The sequence below is a fragment of the Sciurus carolinensis genome, chromosome 16, assembly GCF_902686445.1.
Source record: "Sciurus carolinensis chromosome 16, mSciCar1.2, whole genome shotgun sequence".
Lineage (NCBI taxonomy): Eukaryota > Metazoa > Chordata > Mammalia > Rodentia > Sciuridae > Sciurus > Sciurus carolinensis.
The window spans coordinates 1,263,787-1,279,070 of NC_062228.1; positions in this window are offsets into that span (position 1 = coordinate 1,263,787).

The window sequence follows — 15,284 nt, forward strand, 5'->3', positions numbered from 1 at the left end:
CATGCTGCACATTTTTTTCATTGCAAGGCAACAAAAGAATAAATTGAATCAGGATCTCCCACAAGCACGCATGGGAAGTGAAGGACTTCCCACAGCCCCAGAATAGACCGGGCCGCTCGGAAGCTGAATGGGAAGCCGAATGGGAAGCCGGATGGCCTCCGGCTCAAACCAAAGCCCCGAGTGTCTGCGCCACCTCAGCCAGCACCCCCGTGCCAGCCCTCCCTGCCCTGCCAGGGTGGTCCTGCACCACGATTCTGGGTTGCAAAGGGCCACGGGGCTGATGCTTCCCTGCTGAGGATGTCCAGGTCCAGAGTCAGCAGGGAAGCTCCCCAGGTCTGGAGCTTAACTTCCCGTGGCTGTTAGGAGCCTTCCCAGGGCTTGGGGGTCAGGGGCTGAGTGTCCATCTGCAGAGGAGGCACAGGCTGTGTCTGGCCCGCGGGAGGCCGGGACAGCTGGCCCTGCTCCAGGGACTCTGGAGCCCTTACGATGTCTGTCCTCATAACCTGCATGCGGGGCCTTTGTTCCCAATGTACAGGCAAGAAAACCAAGGCCAGGACAGTCTGCCCGAGGGGAGAGCGATGACATGTAAACCCAGGTCTTTGAGTCCCTTCCTGTCCCCCAGACCAGGGGTTGTGAGGCATCTGTAAGCACAGTGTGCCGCCGAGGGCAGCCGAGTCTGCCCCACCTCAGCAAGTCCAGCCTCCGGAGCCGCCCCGAGGTTGCCCAGCTGTCGGCAGGGGCTGGGTTCAGCAGTCTCTCTGACTCCGGCCGGCACCTCCCCACCATCTTCCTGAGCTGGAAGCAGCTCCTGCCTGGAGGGGTTCCCAGCCCACGGCAGGGACAGGGTGGCCCTCTGCACGTGACTGCGTGGTGGGGTGCTTCCTGTACACCCCCTTCTCTACCTACCCCTGCCAGACTGGCAGCTGGCAGGTGATGATGTAGGCAGCTCTGTGCATGGTCATTTGGGATGCAGGAGTCAATGACGGACACAGGCACAATGGTCCTGCAAGATGGCACCGGAGATATTGCAGCCACCTTGGGCCTTGTAGGCACACTATGATAGGCACCTAAGATTGTGCTTCTCATGGGGTCTCGTCACTGGGTGGCATGACTGTATGTGCATGCACTCCCCACTGTCCAGGTACAGACTGGCGCACGTCCCCATGGGCACAGGTACAGGCTGGCACACACCCCCATGGGCACAGGTACAGGCTGGCACATGCCCCCATGGGCACAGGTACAGGCTGGCACATGCCCCCATGGGCACAGGTACAGGCTGGCATGCCCCCACATGGGCACAGGTACAGGCTGGCACGCCCCCACATGGGCACAGGTACAGGCTGGCATGCCCCCACATGGGCACAAGCACACACGCTGAACATACATTCAGTTGTAATGAGAAGCAGCCCTGCCAAGGGTGGAGGCCAGTCACCGAGGCCCGCGTGGCCCTGTGGAATGGGCATGGTGCTGCCACCACCACCCTGAGAGGGCCAGTGTGGCTGAGGGCAGACACGGCAGCCGTAGGAGAGCGGCTGGGGCAGAGAGTGGAGGGGCCGGAGTTGACCCTGGAGGCTGGACCCCAAGCTCTCCAGCTCCCACGTGAGGCTTGCAGGGTGGGTGGGGTGGAGGTCCCAGCGCTCTGGAGACCCAGTCTCCCAGAAGCAGCTACCCTGGCACCCTGCGAAGACGGGCCTGCGGGGTCTGGGCTTACGGACCTGCTTCTTGCAGAAATGCACACAGGGACCCGGAAGGAGAGGTGAGGCCCGTGACTGTGGTGCCGTTTGGAGACTGCGAGGACCCTGGGCCCAGCTTTGGGCCTCTCCTCGGAGGGACTCAGGTGACGTGGCCAGGCCTGGAAGACCCCAGGGTCAAGGCCATTCCGAGCTAATGGGACAGAATTGCATGGGACATGTGGCCTGTGCTGGCCGTGTCCAGCCCTGAGGTGGACCTCCAAGAAGCAGCTGGAGGGCACTTGCAGCCACAGCCCGCTGTGCTGCTCTTGGGGCTGTCCACACGTCCTTGGGTCAGCCCAGCTCACACGCTCCCAGGCATCTCCAGCTGCCACGGGGCTGTGAGTCATCGCCGCGCAGGGTCAGGGTGACCCTGAGGGCTGTCTCTGTGTGCTGGGCACCGAGAGCAGGCCTGTCTGGGTGGCCAGGTTCTCATGGGTTCTGGAGATGCTGTCCACTTGTGGACGATGCCTGGCTGTGTCTGGGCCCCACCTGGGATCCTCAGCAGCCAGGTGAGTTTTGTGGTGGACCCACCACGGCTGGGGGCCCTTACTTGTGGGTCCGTGGAGTCGCCAGGCCTGTTTCTCACGCTTTCTGGCCAGGCAAGGATCCAAGGCAGCTTTGTCCTCCAGAAAGTCTGGACAGGCAGGTCCCAGAAGAGGTGCAGGAGGGTCCTTGTTTCATTAGTTTGTTTTGTAGGTAGGAGTCCGAGGTCCAGGTGGGTCAGGGGTTCACAAGGTCACCCTGCTGGAGGTGGGTGGGAAGCCATTCTGCTGGCTGCCCTGAAGTCCCGAGTCCTGGAGTTTGCCTGGGGACCCTGAGGGCGGCGCCACGTCTTGTTTGGAGTGGAGAATGTTAGGCAGGACGGACAGAGGCTAGCGGCTCAGCTCAGGGCCCCATGCTCTGCCTGGTCCTGCGCCCACCTGCCCTCGCAGGCCTGAGAGCTGGGTCCACGTTCCCCGTATTCAGCTGGCAGAGCACCATGCGCTGTATCCAGTGGAGATAAGAGCCCCGAGATCAGCTGGGCACCTCTCTGGTGCCCTCCACGTGAGAGACCCAGACTTGGCCACCTCGGGTCTTCCTAGGACACGGCGGCAGCTTTGAACCTGACCAGTCGTTCTAGGGAGGGCAAAGGAGGCCCTGTTCACACCCAGCATCAAGGACGCGTCTCCCACAGTCCCCTGGGGAGACCGGCTGAGCAGACGGTCAGGCCTGAGGAGGATTTTGTGGACTTCACTCAGGGTCGACAGACGCTCCTGACCTGTACCAAGGAGCCAGGCCAGCTCCCAAGCCCCGACCCGAGCCACAGGGCCTTCTCTGAGGTCAGCTCTGTGAGCTCCTGGACGGCTGGGAGACGGAGGGGGCCGGCTTGGGGGGTGTGCCTGAGGTAAGACGGAAGGGGGCGGCTGGCTCTGACCCTGAGCCTGACCCTCTGCGGCTGCTCCGACCAGCAGCCGGGCTTCCCTGGACATCCAGGACCGCTGGCTGCCAGGAGGCCACGGTGTCAGTACCTGCCACAGACTGGCCTCTTGTGGGGCAGCCCATGGCATCGTGGGGGAGTCGAGTGGGCAGCTGCCATGCTGGCCTTCCTTGCAGAGGGACCTGCCTGCCCACCCCACAGAGGGTGGGAACCTCAGCAGCTGCCCTGGCGTTGGCCTGACGCGTCCAGGTCATTCATTCGACACCCGAGCTTGAATGTTGGCTGAGGGCCCACTGTGTGCTGGGCGGTGCGCCAGTCGCTGACGGTGGCCTGACCTGCAGCCTGCGTCCCCAACAGCGTGAGCGGCACTCCTCCCAGCAGGGCTCCAGGGTGCTGGGGCCACCCAAGCCCTGGGCTCAGCTGGACGGGAATCCGCCCGGGAGTTGGGGCTCTGAGGTCAAGCGCGGCAGCCCTGATGCCTCCTGAGGCTTCCAGCTCCGGGGGCTCCAGGTGTCCCTCGCTGTGGCCCCTTCTCTGCAGTCCCCGCCTCCTTCCTCACAGGCTCTTCCTGTGTCTCTGCATCTTCTCCTTTTCCTATGAGGACACCAGCCATTGGATTTGGGCCCCACCCTGATCCAATGTGATCTCATTTTGAGCTGGAAAGATTTCCCAAATAAGGTCACATTCTCAGTTCTGGGTGGACTTGAGACTCTGGAGGATGCTACCGTCTACCACATGGGGAAGTGCTCCAAAAAAAGAGACGACGCCTCTCGAAGAAGGTGCAGTGACCAAGGCCTGAGCAATGAAGGGTGAGCCAGGAGGAGGGCATGTGGTGCAAAGGCCCTGAGGCGGGAGCTGCGGAAGGCTGTGAGTGCCATGAAGGAGGCAGGCAGGGTGCTCAGCTCAGAGAGAAGGTGGGCTCCAGACCTCCTGCCCACGTCACAGGAGGGAGGGGGCTGGCCTGCACCCTGTGTGGAGGGAGAGGTGTCGGTGGCTTTTGAGCCGAGGGACATATCTGCCCTAATCTCTGGACAGGGTCCCGCTAGCTGCCGGAGGTGCTGCTGGGACCCGCAGCGCTGAGGGACAGCAGGGCGGGGAGGCTGTGTGGTGGGGCTGGGGCCTGCCGTGCACCTGCTGTCGGCTGGACTGGGGTCCGCTGCCCGTCCCAGCCCTCTCCCCGGCGCCTGGCAGAGCCCTCTGCTCTGCTGTCCCGGGGGCTGTGCGACAAGGCTGGTTTCGCTCTGCTTCTGCCCTGCCTCAGGCGGCCGGGCTCAGTGAGCCTGCGGGGCCTCGGCAGCTGCAGATCCTGACGCCTGGGGACAGGCCTCTGCTGAGCCTCTGCTCAAACTGGGCCTGGCCCTCAGGCCCCACGCCCAGGGCTTCCTACCTCAGAGGGCATTGCCCAGGGCCCGGGCCACGCAGTGGGGAGGGGACAGCCATCAGGCCTGGTGTCTCCCTGGTGTGGCGTTGCCTGAGGGGGAAAGGGGCCAGAAGGCCCTTGGCTCTCCCGTGCCCCAGGGCTGCCGAGCTGGGGAGGTGACGGGCCTGTCCCACACAGTGGCTATGCTCAGGCACCCCCTGCACAGCAACCTCCTCAGTGGCCACCAGCCGCCATGCCTCCTGTCGGCTCTGCAAAATGGGCCTACGTTCACCGTCACTGAACGCTCAGGAAGCGGGGCTGGCTGGCCGGGGGGCTCCCCTGCAGCCTGGCCGCCTGGCTGGACTGCGGCTGGCTTTCCAGCGTGCACACCGTGAGGGGTTTGTGCCTGGTGTCCCCTGCTGTGGCCCAGAGGAGCCGGCCGGGGCGGTGGATGTCCTCCCGTCGGTTTTCAGAGCAGTTGCCACGCACACCTCCTCCCAGGGCTGTTTGCAGCAAGCAGCGGCCTCCGCTGTGCCTGGCCCTGGCAACCCCAGGTCTGCCCCTGTCTCTGCTGACCTTCCTGCTCTGGTGGACGGACCACCAGCTGGGCTCCGCCTGGCCTGCTCCACTCGGCACGTTCTCAGGGCCTGCCGGGTCTCCGTGGGGCTGGGCTCCACTCGCACCCGGAGGATGAGCCCACCACTGCACAGGGGCGCACGGTGCTCCTGTCGGCACCTGCAGCCAGCAGTTCTGAAAGCCACCTGTGGGTGTGATGTGGGCCGTCACAGTGGCTGAGGCAGTGGGCGGTGTGTGAGGGACAGAGCAGGCTGGCCCTAGGCCCGCGGTGCTGAGCGCTGCTGGCCAGGCTGCTGTGTGCAGTGGGTGGGGTGCCCAGGGGCCACTGGGCCTGCAGTCCACAGCTGGACTGGCCACTATGGGCAGCCGCTGGGCCCTGTAGGCAGGAGTGGAGTTGGCTCCCACGTGGGACCGTTCTCAGGGGACGCTGGGGCATCGAGGGCCTGCCAGAGCCTGCCCAAGGCCTGTGCTCTAAGTTTTGTCAGACAACCATCCCCAAAGATCAGGAGGGACCACGTGAAGCCTGCGGGTGGGGGACAGTCTCAGGACCACCTCGCCCAACGCCCCACGATGCCCGGATGGAGCACCAGGCACACAGGGACTTCCCGTGGTTGCCAGGTTGCCAGGCAGCCGGTGTGGGGCGGTCACCTAGGGCTTCAGCTGCCCGCCCAGTGGCCCCAGTGTGTGCCAAGGTCAGGGGCAAGCTGGGCTCCATGGGGCCTGTCCCCTGCCCCCAGGTCCCAGAGCAAGTGCCTCATGGAACACCCTCCCCCCAGCTGATGACGAGGACACAGCCCTGCAAGGCTGTGTGCCGTCTGCTGCAGGAGGCCACACGCTCAGGGCACACGGATGCGCTCCTCGGTTCTGAAGCCAACATCCCAGCCACGCTCACCACTGGTGACCACTGGTGACCACTGTCTGTGCTGGGCAGGGCCGGTGCATTCTGGGCTCGCTCCTGGCTTCTGGCAGCCGCTGTGCTCCTAGGCTCAGGCTCCTCCCTCCTTCGAGCTGGCAGCTGAGCGTCTGGGAACTTGCTTCTGTCCCTACCTCTCTCTCTGACCTGAGGGGACAGCTTGAAGGATGTGCGATGACTTTGGCTTCCCTGGACAATCTGAGCTGTTCTGTCTCAACATCCTGGATGTGACCCGTCTGCAAGGCCCCTTTGCCACGGACGGGGACAGGTCACGGGCTTGGGACCGGGACCTGGTCTTTGGGGTTGCCGTTCTGCATTCAGCAGGCAGCTCAGCCTCCCTAGCTGGCAGGTCCCGGCCACCTCACAGAAGAGACAGGCTCAGAGGCTAAGTGAGCTGCCCAGCCCGGGCTGCTGGGGGCTGGGCTGGGGCTTGAGCAGGTAGCTGGACTGCCTGACCGCTCCTGGCAGAGCATGGCTCATGCCCCTGGGAGGTGCCCGTGGGCCTGTGTGGGGACAGGGGTGCAGGCACTGGAGCTGAGTGTGGGTCCTGTCTGGTCCTTGTGTGGCTGGCGCTGCAGGTCGTGCTGGGGCAAGGCAGGGGCGGCAGGGAGGAACCATGGGGCGGGTGGGGCCGTGCTGCCCTGGGGACCAGGCGAGAGGCCCGGCAGGGAGGCCACTGGACTGCGAGGTAATTGGCAGTCAGATCTGGAGAGGAGCTTGCTGCCTTTCCCTTCTTTACATGTGGGAGGGGTCTTTCCTTCAGCTCTGAGGGGAGGACGGGGAGGAGCACTCTGCAGCGCGTTGTGGCGAGGCTGCAGAGAGCTCCTGCTACGCCTGGACTGAGTGGGCCCCGGCCCAGGTGGACGGAGCACGTGGAGTGTGCTGCTCACGGTGTGTGTGTGGCATGTGTGTGCAGCACATGTACACAGGTAGCATTGTGGCACATATCGTGCGTGGCATGAGTAGTATGTGCCTGTGGTGCACGGTGTGGTGTGGACCCTGTGTGGTGCATGCATGTGCTCATGTCCATGCATGCTGTGTGTGGTGTGCACAGTGGGTGGTTCACATGTGTGTGCGTGTGTGTGTGGTGTGCACTGTGGGTGGTGCATGTGTGTGCGCACATGTGTGTGTGGTGTGCACCATGAGCGGTGCATGTGTATGTGTCCATGAACATCTGTGTGCACATCTGTGTGTGGTGCACACCATGAGTGGTGCATGTGTGTGTCTTCATGTGTGCTATGCCCCATGAGCAGTGCATGTGTGTGTGTGTGTGCATGTGTGGTGTGCATCATAAGCAATGCATGTGTGTGTGCATGTGTGGTGTGCACCGTGGGTGATGCATGTGTGTGTGCATGTGTGTGTGTGTGCATGTGTGGTGTGCACCAGAACCAGGGTAAGTGTGTGTACTCGTGTGGTGTGCACCATAAGTGATGCACATGTGTGTGCGTGCATGTGCACGTGTGTGGTGTGCACTATGAGTAGTGTGTGTGTGTGCACGTGTGTGTGTGCTTGTGGTGTGTGCTGTGCTTGTGTGTGTGTGTGTGCTTGTGGTGTGTGTGTGCTTGTGTGTGTGTGCTTGTGTGTGTGTGTGCATGTGTGGTGTGTGCTGTGAGCAGTGTGTGTGTGTGCTTGTGTGTGTGTGTGCTTGTGGTTTGTGTGCTTGTACATGTGTGTGCTTGTACGTGTGTGTGCTTGTGCGTGTGCACCGTGGGTGATGCATGTGTGTGTGCACGTGTGTGTGTGTGTGCATGTGTGGTGTGCACTGTGAGCAGTGCATGTGTGTGTGTGTGTGTGCATGTGTGGTGTGCACTGTGAGCAGTGCATGTGTGTGCTTGTGTGTGTGTGCACGTGTGTGTGTGCTTGTGGTGTGTGTGCTTGTGGTGTGCGCTGTCTGCTCCTGGAGCGAGCTGGGCGGGCCTCCTGCACTCCTGCCCTTGGTGGTGGGTGCTGCCTGCTGGCCTGGCATCCGGGCTGGAGCCGTTGGCCTGCGCAGCTCCGGGGCGGCTCTCCCTTTCCACAGTGCTGGCGTCCTCCACCTCCTGGCCAGAGTCGTGCTGGCCTGCAGATCTTTCCGAGTGAAGTGATGGAAACTGGGGTCAGAGAGGCCACAGTTTGCCGGGGTTGGTGACTGGAGGCAAGGCTGGAGACTCCCGAGTCCCCTGGTCAGGGCTGTCCCTGGGGCTGCGATGAGCTCTGCAGGGTGCTCAGAGATGATTGCATGCAAACGTGCAAACTGTCCCCACCTGTGGGTCCTGTGTGACCTTCCCCGACAGCCCCAGGGCTGGAGAAGTCTACTCGGTTCCATCCCGAAGCCCGGACCCCAGACGGCACCACCAGGAGGCCTGCCAGGTGCCTCCCACTTAGGCATGTGAGAGGGACCAGGCATGGGAGGGCTGGGATGGCCAGCACCTGGCCCTGGACCAGGTCCACTGTCCTTCAGCTGTCTGGCCTTGTCCCCCACCCTCTACTCAGAGTGAGGCTGCTGGATCCTCACGCTGTGGGAAATCATCCAGTTGTCCCCGCGCTGGGGGTGAAGGGGCAGGATCACGTGTGGAATGGTGGCCCCACGGACGTGCCCAATCCTGTCTCCAGGACGGGTTGTGCGGCGCCATCTCACAACAGGTCCAGGCAAGCTAAGGTCGTGCTGGACTTTGGTGGCCCCAGGTCCTGTGCAACTGGGTCCTCATGAGGGAGGAGGGAGAGGCGGAGCCAGGTGCAGGCGGAAGGCCGTGTGAAGGTGGAGGCAGAGGTGGTGCCGCGGCCACGCGGGGGCTGCCCAGGACTGCCAGGGCCACGGAGCAGCAGGGGCGGGTGCAGACCCCTCAGGCTGCCCAGGAGCCGCCCGGCCAAGCTTGGTCTCTGTCTCCCGGCCTCCTGGCCCCCAAGTGGGGAGAGAATATGTCTCTACTGCTTTGAGCACTGCAGTCGTGGTCCCGCTGGGGCGGCTCAGGACACGCGCAGCCGAGGAGACAGGCGCTGGCCTGCCGGTGCTCTCTGGGAAGACCTGCTCCCTGCCCGGTCTCAGAGGCCACCTTCCCCACCCCTGTCCCAGGGCCAGACCCCGAGAGAGGCTCCTGGCTCCCGCTCGCTGGCCTGCAATCCTCCCACGGGTTAGTCTGGCCTCGTCCTGGAGGACCCAGGAAACCAGTGGTCCTGAGAAGTCGCAGGTGGTCACATGGCCTCAGTCCCGGGGGTCCTCCTTGCGGAGGGACTCCTAAGTCAAGACCTGAAAGGCCCACAGTGGGCTGTGGAGTGAGGAGGTGACCTCAGGTGACCTTGGGTCCTTTCTCTGTGACCCGATGCTGGGCAGGCCTTTCGGGGATTCTGCATATGGGGTTTCCTGTTGATTGTGCTAACAAAGCATCACAGCCTGGTGGTGGAGGCAGGAACTGAGCCCCCACATCTCTGGAGGCTGGAGGTCAGACCCAGCCCGGGCCCTGAGGGCCGGGCAGTCAGCTCTGGGCATGTGGACAGCCATCTTAGTCTTGATCGCACCTTCATGGGCTTCTCTCCTTATGGTCATATGCCTCAGTTCAATTTCCCCCTTTTAAAGGACACCTGTCACTGGACGAGGGTCATGACCTCGGGTCAAATGCGTCATCTGCACGGTCCTATTTCCACAGCGGGCCCCCCCCACAGGAATGGGGCTGGATACCGCCCTGTGGTCTGAAGGGTCAGCAGGTTCTGGGTGCTGCTTTGGGGGCTGGCCCTGTGAGTGGGTGCAGGGCCGCGGAGGGCAGAGTCAGGGCTCTGCTCTGTGAAGACGGACCCTTAGCCGAGGCCCTGGGCCTTGCTCTGCTCGGGAGGGATGTACTTCCGCCTTATCCCTATGAACATGTTTTACTTTTTTTCCAGAACCAGCAGGAATCAGAACATTTCTTCCTGGACTCTCGAGGCCCCGGGGTGTTCTAGAGCCGCTCAGAGTGTGCCTCGGGCCCCTGGCTCCACCCTGCATGCAACAGGTGGTCTGACCGCAGCCCAGGCTTTGTACACAAAATGGAGGCCAGGAGAGCCTGGCTGGGCCTGGTCCAGGGCCGGCTCCGGGCTGGGTGACGCCCCACGTGTAGGGTCTGTTTCATGGTGTCGAGGTGACCCTATGTGAGGACCAGGCCAGGGGCACAGGGAGGGCCCTGAGGGCTGATGCAGGGCGTCCCCGAGGGCCCCGCCAGAGCCCTCATGGGATGGGGGCCGGGGGGCCAGCGTGGCGGGGTCCTTCCTCAACGTGGCCTCCTGCCGCCTTGTGGCCGCCTCCATCCCGCACCAGCTCCTCCAGAAGTCCCCTCCCTGTCTCCAAGGCCAGCTGGAGAAATGGGCCTGGGATGGGGCCAAGAATTCCCCTCCCCAGGGATGTCAGTGGGCACCAACAAAGAAAGAGTAGAAATGGAATAAAAATTCCTTTTTAATGCTCTCGGCTGCTAAGATCAGCACTTCGGCCAGAAATCTGAGCGGCGAGCTCACAGGCCACCACGCCAAAGCTCCACCCCGCACGGCCTCTGCCAGGCGTCAGGAGCAGGTGGCGCCATTTTCCTCGGCTCCTCCCAGGCCTGCTGTCTTGGAGTCCTTGGTGACACTAGGTCGGATGGAGATGGTCATGCAGCAGGGCAAGGGCCAGGAAGACGAGGGCCAGTGGAAGGGGAGTGGCCCCAGGCCCTCTTGGGAGCCTGTGGAGCTGGGGTCCACAGGGCTGACCGGGGCCCTGAGGCCTGTCGCTGGACACCCTCCCACCGACTGGCAGATGCTGCTGCAGTCTGCCCACCTGCCAGGTCTTGGGAGTTTCGTCAGCACAGAAAGCTGGGCCAGCGTTTAGCAGAGGGAAAGGGTTTTGGAAGAGAATCTTGATGGCTGGGGTCAGTGAGGCTCTGGGGATTGTGTGAAAGGCCAATGTCCCCACGGGCAGGGAGGGCAGGACCAGCCTGTCCAGGACTGGGGTTCTGAGATGTCAGCCTCAGGACGGCTCCTGCTTTCCCCTGGGACAGAGCTCGGGTGGGTGGTGTGTCCATCACACGTGAGTGACCATGCCTTAGCTCAGTCCCTCTCTCCCAGCTCTGTCCACTCCCCACAGGGGACACCCTGTGCCCTCCACCAGCACAACCTGTCAAGAAGACTTGTTTTCCTGGGAAGGATTCCCTCTTCCCTCCCCAAGCTCTGTGCAAGGACTAGCCTTCCCTGCTGGTGGAGGTTGGCGGGCGGGGACAATGTGGTGGACGTGATGTGGTCTAAACCAGCACCCACACAGCAGTTGTGCTTCCGTGAGTCCCTGGGACCACCTGGCCTGCTGGAGAAGAGCAAGCCCCAGGGATCCCCTGGACCAAGGAGCATGAGGCTCATGGCGGTCGGTGGGCGCTGGGGGCGCCTGCGGCCTGCCCCTGGCTCAGCTGAGAGCAGAGGACCTGCTGCTAGTGAGAGAGAAGCCGACGCTGTGGCCACACACCTCGAGGCTCTTGGCTACTTGTTACACAGTGGAGCCGACTGATGCAGCTTGAAATCTGGTGATGCTGGAGAGGAGGAAGGAGTGGACGAGGAGAGGGCCGTTGGAGCTCACGGACGGCTTCTGTGTAAGTGGATCCCTATCCCCTGGGGACATTCCAAGACCCCCGGGGGCGTCTGCTGGCTCCTGCACTTGTGTGGACTAACGCCGGTTCCACCTCCGCGAGGTGCCGGTGGCTCCCTGGCCCCTGCAGGTCGAGGCAGGGACATCCTGAGCTGGGTTTCTTCCTCCTCTTCAGGGTCCACCACAGAAGTCCCACTCCCGCCTCGCAGCCGGCCTCTGGCGTGGCCTTGAGACGATGCTCTTCCCTGCCCAGCCGAGGCCGCTCGTCTGTCGCTGAGGAAGTGGGTGGCCCATCGCTGCTCTGCGCCCCGAGGCTGCGGCTGAGCGGATGAGGCCCTGCCCGCTGCACCATGTGCCCGCAGCTAACCCGGAGACCGAGAGGCCACCAGGTGACTGGCAGGCGGCAGCAGCTGCCACGTGGACATCTTGGACAAGGGGTGGCTTGCATCCCCAGCAGGACAGAGCTGGACAGTGAGAGGCTCATCCTGCTGCTCGGAATGGGGTGCGGTTTAAAGCTGACGAGTGCTTTACTTCCAGAATTTTCTGTTTAATGTTTTGGACGGCTCTTGACTGCAGTCAGTGAGAACTGGGTGAGGAGGCTGCAGACGGGAGGCTGAATGGAGGCTCTCAGGACTGGGCAACGGAGGCTGCAGACAGAGGCTGAGCGGAGGCTCTCAGGACTGGGTGAGGAGGCTGCAGACAGAGGCTGAGTGGAGGCTCCCAGGGACTGCGGGCTATCCCGTCAGCAGAGCTGTGGGCTGGAACCCTAGCCTCTGGGCCGAGGCAAGGACAGGGCTCAGACTGGGGAGTGACGTGCCCAAGACCACGCGGCCAGGGCTCAGCGAGTGGGACTCTGGAGTGCACACATTGGGCACCGTGTCTGCGCTGTCCGGTGTGGGGGCCGCAGGGCCGCGCATGGCTGCCTATGTTAAGTGGCTGCAATGAGACTCTGCTCCTCGGTGGCTCGGCCTCATCTGAGGCTGAACGGCCCCTCGGGGCTGGCTGGCTGACGGGTGACGCGCTGCAGGTCCGCGACTGCTCTTCTCCCGCTGGGAGGGCACTGCCCAGGTCAGGGTTGGCCACCGCCTGCCCTGCGGCCTCAGCGCCCTGGACCCACCTCTGCCGTGTCTCCGGGTGGGCAGAAGAGCCCTCTGGAGCTGGCGCGGGGCTCTGCAGAGCCAGCTGGGTGGAAGGCAGGCGTCTCTGGCAGACGCGGGGCCCCAGGAGGTCCCGTGCTGTGAGTGGGCCGCGCAGGAGCACATGACCCTGACCCGACCTCTGCTCGGGGCCCGGGGCCGTGGGCTTTGGCCTGGCGCCGGGCAAGGCGAGGCTCGGGAGGAAGTCCCAGCTCCGCCCGGCCTCACCTCCGGGAGCAGGGCACGTCCATGTGGGCCCTTCTCAGATGCCTTGGGACCTCGGGCTGCATCCTGGGCCCTCATGGCCTGTGGAGACTTGGTCTCCTGTCTCTCACAGCTGTGCTCACAGGCCCAGAGAGGGTGTGGGCAGCACTTGAGGGCACACAGCAGTGGGGCAGAGCAGTACAGGGCCTGACTGGGCCCAGCCTGCCCTCCTCACTGGACCTGCCATCCATGTGGCTCAAGTGACTCCCAATCCATGGAGACCAGCTCGGGCAGCGTGTGGACAAAGTCCTTCAGGTTTTGAATGAGCTCACATCAGATTCCCATGAGAGTGGCAGTCGGCTTGAGCACGTGCCCAACCTGGTGTGCCCGTCGCCAGCACTGGGTGCTGGCAGCCACCAGGACCTCTCCACCCACCTTGGCCCTCCTCAGTTTCCTTGGTGTTTCCCTCACATCTCAGCCACGGCTGGACCTGGAACACCCGAGGCTCAGGTGCTGAGGGCTTGGTCCCCAGAGGTGGTGCTGCGGGTGCTGGCCACTGCAGGGCTGGGGCCTTGTTGGAGGAGCAGATCACTGGGTGTGCCCTGGGAGGGCATCTCATCTCCACCGTCCATGCCCTCCCACCACAATGCCCTCCGTTCCCCAGGGCCCAGAAACAGCAGAGCCAAATGACTGTGGACTGAGGCTTCTAAAACTGTGAGCCAAAGAAAATCTTTTCTTCTTTAAGTCGTTTTTCTCAGGAGTTTTGTCACAGCAATGGAAAGCTGACTTGAAGCACATCCATTTTCTGTGCCAGGGCCCACCAGGACCCCCCGTGATGGCCGTCGTCTTGTCCCTGTGGGCTCCTCTGGGAGACGGCCTCTGACTCCCGGGTCTCTGACCGCGGCAGTGTCTGGAGGGCTGCTCGGGTACCTTGGAGGACGTCCCTCAGCCGGGTCTGCTCGTCCTTCCCGTGGGTGGTCGGGTGGTGGGGACTGGAAGGCCCCGGGTGAGCGCCTTCTCCTCCCACCATGCCAGGGTCCATGCAGTCATGTGACTGTCCCTGCTGGTGCTGGCCTTGGCCACCGAGCTGTGGGTTCCTGCCTGGGAAGTGACTGCCTTTCCATTTTCCACAGTCTGCTCTTCAGGGACGTGGCGGTGCCTGGCCCAGGCTGGACTTAGGCTCCCCAGGACAGTCTGCGCACCTGGCGACTCTCGGCTCACCCTCACCAGTAGTCCGCCCGCTCATCACTGAGCGCGGTTTGTGCCACACTCGCCACATTACTTGTTCGGTTGCCCGGACGGCGCCAGCGTGGGCCATGGGAACGTGTTTGGCTGCTCCCGTGCCCTGGGACATGCCCGCCCCGGCTCTCGTGAGTGTTTGGAGTGTTTCCTACTTTCTGGCACCAAGAGGCGACGGGGTGCTGCTGGCGTGCTCCCTGCCCTGGGCTCTGGTGTCCTGGGGTGCAGGGGCTCTGGCTGGGGTGCACTGCACCCCAGGTCCAGCTCGGGTGTGGCTGCACCTCACCCCAGCTGGTGGGGCCAGGAGGCTGCAGGTCCGCTGACCGGGACACGGGCGTGGCTGCAGCTCCTGGGTCTGTGTTGAGCTGAGCACAATTTCGTCAGCGGGCTTCCACTCTGTCCAGAGGCAGAGACCTCCGGCCGCCCCCTGCTCACCCAGCCCCTGCCCGGCACCACAGTGGGAACCCGGCTCCCTCCAGGCTCCCGGCTGTGTGCCTCTCAACCTGGCAACAGGCGTGGAGCTTCCAGGACTGCCAGCCACGGCTGAGGACCAACCCGTCACACTGAGCACCCGGGACTCCGCGGTCTCTGTCCTGCGGAGCTGAAGGTGCTGGTCCCAGGCTCCCGAGGCCAGCGCCTCCCTGTCCCACGAGGGCCCTTTGAGGGTGGGGACTGAACCCCCTGCTGTTGGTTTCAGGCTCAGGAACCCTATGGGCTACCACCCTGTGGCAGCCTGGGGCCCAGGTCTTGCCCAGCTGCCTGGAGCCTCTGCTCCTGGCCCAGGAGGCCCAGCACATGTGCAGGAGGCAATGGTCTGTGTGGTGCCCACCCTCGTCCTCATCTGTCCTCCACAAGAGCATGGGACTCCCCCAGGCCCAGGGCTGCGAGTGTGCTCAACCCCGGGGCTCCCTTGACCCAGGGGCCCCTGCTCAGGATTGATTAGTGATGCCTGAGCAGGGCCGGAGGAGAAGCAGTTGGAAGGCCACGGAACTCCCAGTGGCAGGGTCCTGAGGCCTCCAGTTCAGGGCCCAGGAATCTGTGAAGTACACTCGGACCAAGCGAAGTCCCACCTGCCCCTGCACCTGGCTCCCTGGCGATTCTGAGCCACTCGGGAGTCACTTTCCTGCCAGCTAGAAAGTGAGGCTGAACCCTACG